Source organism: Lynx canadensis, chromosome B1 (assembly GCF_007474595.2).
Source record: "Lynx canadensis isolate LIC74 chromosome B1, mLynCan4.pri.v2, whole genome shotgun sequence".
Classification (NCBI taxonomy): Eukaryota; Metazoa; Chordata; class Mammalia; order Carnivora; family Felidae; genus Lynx; species Lynx canadensis.
This window is the reverse complement of record NC_044306.2, coordinates 96,935,050-96,946,010: the sequence shown is the minus strand read 5'-3', so window position 1 is coordinate 96,946,010 and position 10,961 is coordinate 96,935,050.

The window sequence follows — 10,961 nt, the reverse complement described above, 5'->3', positions numbered from 1 at the left end:
AATTAAAAAACACACAAAATGTTTAAAGATAGGATAGCATGCAGATTTATAGGTCATAAAATAGAATATGGTTATTAAAATTGGACTGCAAAGTTTTTTGAGCTGCTTAATAGCCAAGGTAAAAATAAAAACATGATAGGTTAAAACTTCACATTCCATTAAAACAAATTTCAATTTCTGTTATTCTATAATTCTGTTATTTAGGTCTATAATATATACCTCTGTGTGGGTTTTCATGTATAAGCAGTAAGTGACACATGAATATCTTTAACAACATTCCCTCAATAAATACAGTAGTAGGTTCTGTCTGTAGTTTCTTCTACTATTCTTCTAGGTTAAACAAAGGTGTGACAGTACATAATTCAAAAAGGTGATCTGAAGGAAGACAATAGATTCCATATGCAACCCTGTGATAATCCAGGGAATAAAAATGAGATAAAGAAATGGAGTAACTGTTTGTTTTTTAAGATTTACTTCTTATAGGTTCCTTCAATTGGACTTGTAATAAAAGTTGATCACAAGTCAACTTGATGGATGTGTTAATTAACTAGACTGGGGACTCCTTCATGTCAAATCACCCCAAAGAACATTATAAATATCTTACAGTTTTATATGTCAATTATACCTCAATAAAAATAAATTTTTTTTAAAATTTTTTTTCCGTTTTTATTTATTTAAAAATAAAATTTTTTAAAAAGTTGAGCAGACCAGAATTTAATACGTAAAATGTTGTGTTCAATATCTGACGTTCAAATATTCTCTGTAGTATAAGAGAAGATCCAGAGACTTTCAAAATCAATCAAAAAATGAAAGGGGTGGTAACCTTTAGAAAATCTGAGGGCCCAGTGTCATGAGCATACTTCTTTTTTTATTGAAATATAGTTGACACACATTACATTAGTTTCAGGTGTACGACATAGTAATTCAGCAACTGTAGGAGTTATGCTATGCTCACCACAAGTGTAGCTAGCTGCCATCTGTCACCATATAACACTATTACAATATCTCATGAGCATATTTTTTTTTTTTTAAATTTTTTTTTTCAACATTTTTATTTATTTTTGGGACAGAGAGAGACAGAGCATGAACGGGGGAGGGGCAGAGAGAGAGGGAGACACAGAATCGGAAACAGGCTCCAGGCTCCGAGCCATCAGCCCAGAGCCTGACGCGGGGCTCGAACTCACGGACCGCGAGATCGTGACCTGGCTGAAGTCGGCCGCTTAACCGACTGCGCCACCCAGGCGCCCCACATGAGCATATTTTTATTGCAACTTCCAGAAAGCCCAAACCAACATAACTTAAAGACCTAGATAATTTATTTTAATATTTCTTATTTCCTAAAAATTTATTTAAAGCTCTATTTCATTCTAAGTAATGCAAGGTGAATTTCATAGATTTGGGCATATAGTGTATGAATTATCACTTGAAACCCTTATATTTAGTAATATTTTTCAGTTTCTAAATATGTGAAAATTTTAAAAGGTATCCTTTGTTTTTTAACTTCTAAGTTTATTGTATTACAGTAAGTAGTTTAGTCTACATAAGAATCCTTCAGAATTATTTAGATTTCCTTTTGACCTAATACATGAATTGTTTTTGTAAGTTTCTCATGTCTGAAAAAGAAAGTGTATCCTCTGTTGGATGTAGAGTTTTATACAATAGCTTGAGCATATTAAATGCACTGTTCAGGTTTTAGATATAGGAGCTGTGTAGAACTTTAGATGCCACTTCAAGGAGAAAGCTGTGGATGAGTAAATTTTGAATTGATTGAATTTAAACAAAACATACTTTTCTGGAGTTGAGTAAGTTTATGTTTTCATAACATAAACCATACATCCAGCCACCAGAGGTGTATTTGTTTATCCATTACTGCATCAAAAGTTAATGGCTGAAAACACCATCGTTCATTTGCTCAATTTCTATGGGTTGGCAATGGGCAGGGCTTACCTGGATTGGTTCTTCTGCCATTCTTGCCTGGGGTTGCTTATGCAGCTGTAGTAATCTGGGGATTGCCTGCGGCTGGACCATCCAAGATGGCTTCACTCACATGTCTGGTGCCTCAGATGGGATGGGTGGCTTCTCTATCCACAAGTCTTTCATTCTGGTCTTCTTCACATGAGAGTGGAAGCTTTCCAAGAGGATAAGACCAGAAGCTGCGATGCCCCTTGAGTCCAGGCTCAGAAGTTGCATGCATTTCTACCACATTCTTGATGGCTAAAGCAAGTCACAGGGTCAGTCCAGATTCAAAAGGCAGGGAAATAAATTTCACCTTTCGATGTGAGAAGCTACAAAGAATTTGGGGCAATTTTGCATCCGTCACAAAGGGAAACATAGTTTAAAATGAAGATTTGAGTTGGGTTATAGGAAAGGGAAATTCTGTATATTGTATTCTTGAGCACATGGTTTGAATATATACCTGCTCCATATGGTTACAAAGGGGCTATGTTGAATAAAGTTTTCATGTCCTTGTGAAGGATGTTCCAAAAGGACTGAGAGCTTCCAGACAGGATGTTTGCCTCTTTCCAGTGAATTATTTCTTGGCTGCTGCAGCATCCTGGTGGATGCCAAGTAAGAAACTCATTTTTAGAGCCCCATAAACTTAGGTCCTGCTTTGATGAGGAGACATATAAAGAGTGTGACTTTTGAATAGACTAAGGCCATAATTTATCTAAGGCCTAAATGGGTAAAACTTTTATGAAATTCTCCCTTCATTATGTGAAGTTCATGGTACATGACTTGTTTCTGCAAGATAAGGCCTTGGCTGAACTGTAAGGGAAGTCCTGGTGACTGCAAAGTTAATTTTCAGAAAGAAAGCCAGCTGGGAGGAGAATTTTGAATTCTCTTATTTTAAATACCATATCCAGAATGAAATTGGACAGGGTGAAGTTGGAGTTTATAACATTCTCTGAAAAATCAGCACCTAAGAGTTCAGAGTTTACACACTCAGTTCTTACGATCTCACCAGGACAGTAAAAGTCTATGCTGCTAGGAATGAAGGCAGGGGAAGATTTCTCCATTAGAAAAATGCTATTTTGTCCTTTTCCTCTTTTGGAGTTGCCTCACTTTCTCTTCTAACAAATCAGATCAGCCCTGTCCTCTCCAGGGTTCTCAGGGGACTTACATCTGGTGTGCGGAATGGATTTGGATCCCCTAATCTGCTGCTGACCTCCTTTCTGCCAACTGAGACAGTTGTGATCACTGAACAGTGTAGTAGGCAAAGGAAGCAATCATTTGATAGTACACCATTCTAACTTTCATCCTGACTACCAACAGACACATTTACAGTACTATTTGCAACAATGAAAAGTTCTGTATCCTTGATGGGTCCACTGGAATGTTCCATCCTGTTCCTTCCTAATGATGAAGAAACTCACCATTAAGTTTTGTGATTTACTTGAAAACTCTCACTAGGACTCAGATTCCTGTTTTGACTTATAAGGCAGTGTATGTTTGTCATGCTTGGAGTACCCTGGTGAGTATTCAGACTGTGATGTTATTCTTTCAGAGTGCAAACTGTTTTCCACCTGACCATGGCTCGTGCTTTGTTTCCCACTGGGGCCTGGTCAGGCAAGCTGTGTGTACACTTCTTGAGAAGGCTGATTGTTGTGAAAACCTTTGCCACATAAACAGAAACAAGGCATTGGCTCATTTAGATACAATCGCCAGCAACTTTTCTCATAACCTCTGGAACACAATTGCATCAGTTCAGACATGTGACTGGGAAGAAGTATCAGCTCAAAGACCATCTGGTTAAGAATGAGGAGTACTTCCCAGGTTGGCAGATGGCAAAATGCCAAAGTTCCCAAGCACATCTGCCTTGGTCCCCAATTCCTAAAAGATTCACAAGGTGAGGAGTTCTGACCCAGCCTCATAAAGGTGGGTTTGCCCTGGAAGAATTTGCCACGATTCTTTTGGAGCACCCTCAGGGGCTTTTGTATTTCTGGAGCTAACCTAATGAGTAAGTGTTGCTTTAGGACACATCTAAATTAGTTAAAATTCATTCATTCATTCATTCATTCATTCAATTTATATTTATGAGCAGATATTGTCCTAAGGCTAGATTCACAAAGATAGACCCAATTTCTGCCCCTAACAGTTCATGCGACAGAGTGAGGATCTAAGAGAGGGAGGGATGGGACATATAGATGTTGACAATACAGAACCCCTTCCTCTACCTTTTTTAAATGTGAAATATGCTTTGTCATGCTATGTTAAGTAAAAGTTTAATTGCTTCATTTGTTCAATCAGCAAACATTTATTGAATGCCTGCTTTGTGCCAGGCCATGTTCCAGGTGCTATGGCTTTAAGGGAGTCCATTTAAGGAACAGCCTGAGATAATGTTAGGAAGATCAGAGAAGCACCCTCCCTTATTCTCCCTTCACCCTTCTCCAACTGCCCTCTCACCTCATTTTCTGAGGCAGCAACAACTTCTAATCCTTTTTGGGTCCAAGGGAGGGCATCCCCTCAAAAGGAACTTTGAAAGTAATCAGATATACAATGTAAACATCACCTTTAACCATGCCAATCATTTGTCTCCCCTGGCCTTTCTTTAAATACACATGCAGGTTTACTCATGGCAGTGAGGCAGCACTGAAGAAGAGAGAAATAGGACAGCCAGAGTATGGTAACTTTGCCAGTGACTGACTGCTTGCATCTCTGTTGAGTAATCCTCTTTAGTAAATGCAAGCTGAGACTCAAAAATGAATGGAGGCTACCTAGGGTAGTGACAGGTATGTCCCAGGTGATGGCAGGGTCTTATCTCCTTCCCCATCTGATACTCAGCAAAGATATCTGTACAAATAGTCCCATGATGCATTTGACCATTTTTCTCCCCCCGATACTTTAGTACACTGAATCATATAGAAAAAGGGATAAATTATTTGGATAAACATACTTTTTCTAGGCACTAAGGGGCTGTTTGAAATCATTATATAAAAAATGAGGCTTGAAGTAGTTAAAAAAAAAAAGAGGTAGATTTTATCTGTAATATGAAAATATTTCCAAAATGTGTAAATGGGTTAGACAAGTTGCAAAATAACATATAGTAGGATGAAGTCATTTATATTAAAAAAAGGGGGGGGGAGGAACGATGATAATGGCTAATATTGTATAGTGCTTATTATGTGCCAGACACTGTTCCAAGTGTTTCATGAGATTAACTCATTTGATCCTCAAAATGATGCCATGAATTAGGTACTGTTATTGTTTCCATAATACAGATTTGAAAACTGAGGCATGGAGAAGTTGAGTGTCTTGCCTAAAGTCACACAGCTAGGATTTAAACTGAGGCAGTCAGTCTGCAGATTCTGGAACTTAAGCTTTGCAATATTTCTACAGGTACAGCCATAGACATAGAAAATGCTTAGAAGAAAGGATAGAGAGTTACACACCAAATGGAAAATTATGGTTGTCTTTGGAGAAGAACCAAGAATTGGAGGTGGGGCAGGGTCAATTTAAATATTCTCTTAGCTGAAATGTTTGAAGGTCAACTCCCCCCCCCTCCCCCGCCAAAAGAGAAAGACTGCATGTTACTGCTGTTAAATTATTTATTTCTTTAAAGATTCTATGTTTAAGAAATCTCTCCACTCAACATGGGGCTTGAACTCATGACCTCTAGATCAAGAGTCACATGATCTACAACTGAGCCAGGCAGGCACCCCCTGTTAAATTTATTTCCAGATAATTTTTTAAATATTAAAAAAATCAAACTTAGGGTCAATATAAGTTATTTTGAATAAAATTGCTAGATTATGCTCTTTTCCTAAATTTCACATTGATTTTGATATCGAGAGCAGAAGAATTAATTGTGTTCATCTTTCCTCTTGTTCTGTCTCATGACTTCTGATGAAATCTTATTTCAGAGATTAGATGAAAAGTTATGTCAGATTTTATCTGGAACAATGGAAGGAATATTGGTAAAAGTATTACATTTCATGGCTAAAATGTTTTTCAAGTTCAGAAACTAAAGCCCACATGACCATATCAGATCAAGTATTAGGTACTGAATCAAGTTAAGGGGGAGGATTTGTCACAAAATTGAAAAATTTTAAAGTTTCATATGTACTAATAATTGGGAAATTGTAGTGTATTAGGCTAATATAGAGATTTCTCTCTCGATAGGAGATAGGTAGATAATGAAAGAATAATTTATTTTAAGGAATTGTCTCAAACAACTGTGGGGGCTGGCAATTCTGACATCTGTAGGGCTGACAGGCTGGAAATTCAGGTAAGAGTGGATGTTAGTCTTGAATCCAATATCTACAGGGCAGGTTAGCACATGGAAAACTCTGGAAGGGTTTCTCTGTTGCAGTTTGGAGGCAGAATTGCTTCTTGTTTTGGAAACCTGTTTTTGCTGTTAAGGTCTTCAATTGACTGGATGAGAGCCACCCATATTATAAGAGTAATCTGTTTTTACTTAAAGTCAACCAATTGCAAATGTTAATCACATAAATACTTTCACAGCATCATCTACACTAGTGTTTGACCAGACAACCAGACCCCATAGACTAGCCAAGTTGACACATAGTTAACCATTATGAGTAAATTCCAATTTGAACTGAATTCTGACTGCTCAAGAATATATATGTTAGAGAGAATGTGAGCCTAGTGATTTTTTTCATTTAGGATGTCTGGAAGTTTGAATTTACTTTAAGAGACTCAGTCATTTGGAGAAAATCTTTGAATAGTACATTTGCAATACATTTAAGCCGTTCTAATCACCATTTTTGCTTAACCCAAGTTGAGTTGTGAGATGATTCTGAATTATTTCATGGCAGTTGAGATAAGGTTAACTAAAAAATTCACACAAATCTGTGAAGCTATACAGCAAATATATTGGTGAACTCGTTGTAGTATAGCATTTTCAATTTTGTTCCTAGTTAAAGATAGTTAACTTATGCGCAAAGTGCTTATTGTTCTTCAGTGAAGGTGGTCAATAATGAGAGGTGTTTTCATGTTAATATAATCACTCAGTTCTGTCTCTGACATCTCATCTAATAAAGTCATGCAAATAATTTCAGGATCACCTCCAGTCCACGAGTTTAAATTCTTTTGTTAAAAAAATTTTTTTTCATGTTTATTTTTGAAAGAGAGGGAGAGAGAGAGCAAGCAGAGGAGGGGCAGAGAGAGACACACACAGAATCTGAAGCAGGTTCCAGGCTCTGAGCTGTCAGCACAGAGCTCGACGTGGGACTCAATCCTAAGACCCTGGGATCATGATCTGAGCTGAAATCAAGAGTTGGACACTCAACTGACAGTTACCCAGGTGCCCCTATTGAACTTTAGTATTACATTGATGCTCTGTTACTAAATGTAATACTTTGTTACTAATAGATGAATTGTGGGAAAACTAGTAAACATTTTTCAGATTTAGGACTATAGGTTTAATTAACAAAGGGTTATTCAGATTTTTACTTTAAATAAAATTATATACCACCTAAAGATACTTAAAATGTCTTTCTACGACTGCAAAGTAGAAGAAGGGAATATAGTACATGTCATAGAGTTGGTGGTGGCCTTTATCTTATTTTTCACCTGCGAGGTATTATTGGTTCCTTTCACAATTGAGGAAAATTAGGCTCAGAGAAATTCAGAAACTTGTTCAAGGTCACCAGAAAGCAGAACTCCTTCAAGGCCTAAACTCCTTCCACTACAGACACAGCCTAAATAGAGAAGGAATTAAAATGCTTGCTCCTGCATTTCTTATATAAGAAAGGTGATTTGTTCCTATCTTATCTTGCATTTGTCTCCGTTCTCACTGTTAGCAAAGGTTTTAAGGACAAAGGTCTTTCTCTAAAAATAAGGTATTTCTTCCTAGGCAAGTGCAGCAGGTTGGACTATTTTCATTATATTTTTATTACATTGCAATTTGTCTTTGGCAAGATCAATTTAACTCGCCTTTTTCTAAATTACCACTGGAATAGGCCAGCAACTACAATGAGTACTTCTGTAATGGGAATGGTAGGAAGAGAGGTGGGGTCAGGGGGGTCCACAGTGGAGGGAGCAAAGGACTTCCCTGGGTGGGATTTCAAAAGAGTTGATGAATGGTTTTAGTTATAGGGTAAAAAAAATGGAAGTCCTCTCCTTTTCTCTCCTTTTTCTTTTGGTCACCCCTTTGACGAAGCCTATAAGCTATAGCTGCTGCAAAACAATGTTGATTAGATAGGCACTTACGTCAGGGTCGTACTGTGGTGCTTGCACCTTCATCCACTTGTGCCATGAAGATAAATCTGTAGTTTACAGTCCTAGAGTAAGTATTGCTAGATATTTTTAAGATTGCATAGCTCTGCCCTTGAACTGTATTCATAAAGTGAAAGAGTTCTGGAGATCATCTGGTCCAGTGGTTTCCCAACATTTTTTCTGTAGCACAAGGACTTCAAATTCTTACTTGCAAGCCCAATAAGCAAAACTAAGAAGAGGTGCTGCTCTGATGCAGTTCCTAGGCTCTCTTCCAGGTCTCTAAAATGTTTCCTTTGAGCCCCCATTTTAAAATTTCTGGTATTAGTCAACCCTCTAGTTTTACAAATTTAAGAAAAAAACATTTTGAACAAATACTATGTGTCCAGCACTGTACTAATAAGTTTGGGGAAATTGTGGCCTAAAATAGGAGTATGTTCTGGTTCCTGGTTTATTAGGGGAGACAGATGATTGCAACACAATGGTAAATCAGTGATACAAATGTACCTGTGATATTATGGAATCATGGAATGGGGGGGGGGGCTCCCTAATTCACTCTGGGGGCACTGAGTTGAGACTGAGCCTGAGTCTCTAAGACTGAACAAATTATCCAGGAGGGCAGTTAATTTGGGAAGGTATGGAGGACAGTATAATTCAGACTGAAGAATGGAGTGGGTAAGTAGCTAGGGGCATATTCTGGAAGATACAAGTTGTTTTATGTAATAGTGCTGTGGGAATTGATGAAGAGGACATAAGCCTTGATTCTTTAGAAAATAGGGAGCCACTGAAGGCCTCAAGTGAGGTCAAGTTTACATTTTAAATTGCCAACAGGGACTATGAGTTTGATGAGAACAAGGGAGGATGGAAGATAAATTAGGAGAGTATAGCAGCGACAGAGAAGCTAAGAGTAAAAGTAAGTTTGGGGCGGGGGGTATGATGCATTCATTTTGAGGTTCTAGGTAGAGGTGTCCAGCATGACTGCATGGTATCTCTAGTCAGAAGACTTGAATAGACTATGATCCTATATATAGAAAGGGACTGGAGAGATGCAGGAAAAAGTTAACTTTGCTTAATTCTTGATTTTTGGTTATTTTCTTAATCCTTTTCTATACTGAGCATATATTACTTTTATGACCAGGCAAAAGCATAGCTTAGTTTTAAAATTCTGTTAGCTTCCAAACTTTGCTATTTTCTTTAACCAGATTGGCACCACACTATATGGAATATCCTGCCACTAAAATTTGTATTTGGAAATGATACTATGTAGCCATTAAGATCATGCTTTTAAAAATAAGTATGCAAATATTTACCAGTCTTCTTACACCAAACTTCATGATTTGGTTTATTTAGTTGGGTCCTATGCAGATACAGTGATGGAAAAATCTCGAGAATAAACCAGAGTGTTCACAGCATGTCAACTGCTCTCTTGAATGGAGAAATCACAGGCAGTCCAAATGTTCTCTCAGTCACTAGTGATGGTAGAAAAAATGCGAAGCTGAAATCTAGCCCAGGGTCTCCTCAAAGTCTGACTCACAGGAGTGTGGTAAGAAGATACAGCCTTTTCTGACATTGCCTGGGAATGATGAGTCTTGCCTAAAAACAGTAAAGAAAAATTGGGTGGTGTTCATTTGAACTTTCTTCCTACAACAAATAGATCATAATCTGTTATTAGAATCTACCAAATTGAGGGCTGACCTTAATGGAACACACATACTCAAAAGCTATCTTTGAGCATTTGCTACATTTAACTCACTAGAGCAAAAGAACCATCACTATAATATGCAATGAGTCATTTTTATTATGCTCAAAGCAATTTATAAACTTTATTATTACCAGCTTATTCTGGTTCATAAAAAACTCTGTAAGGTAATACACTGTGTTAACATGCCAACGGCATACATTTTTAGCAATTGGCTGCACTTCCCAATTACTAACAGAAGTAAATGGAATACGTGGGTAAGGAGAGTCTGATTCAAGTTTTCTAGAGAACAATTTTCTCCAGTACTGGTTCAATATACTAACTTCAGCTTTCAGATTATAGGTAGAGGTCGGTGTAAGTGTTGGAGTCTGCAGATTTCAAAAAAGGCAGGTAGAATTATTGTCAGGAAAACATGACGTAGACTTCACTAATGTCAAGATTTTTTTTTTTTAATGTTTTATTTTTGAGAGATAAGAGTGTGAGCAGGGGAAGGGTAGAGAGAGAGGGAGACACAGAATCCGAAGCAGGCTCCAGGCTCTGAGCTGTCAGTACAGATCCCAATGTGGAGCTCCAACTTGTGAACTGCAAGATCATTACCCGACCCAAAGTTGGACGTGTAACCAACTGAGCCACACAGGCACCCCTCACAGTCAAGGTTTAAAAACTTATTTGTTGTCTGAATAGCTTCGTTTCCTAATGGAGAGAAACTGACTAGTACACACAGTATAGATTCTGAGAAACATGCCAACTTTGAGATACTATCAGAAGATAAAAATCTGAATAAAAACAATGTTTTAAAAAAATCACATTAGATTTTTATGTGGAATCTCCTGATATGTAACTGAGAAACTTTAGGGAATATGAAACCGAATACAGGAAATCAAGACTAAAATTATCGAAGAGTAAGTTCATTTCAAGTGGATGTCAAAGATGGACAATGTAACTTGAAATGATTAGTGTGGTGTTTCTCAGATGTGCCTGACCACAAGAATTACCATGGACTTCTTACGAGTGAAGTCTGAGGGGTGCCTGGGTGGCTCAGTCCATTGAGCGTGACTCCTGGTTTTGGCTCAGGTCATGATCATGG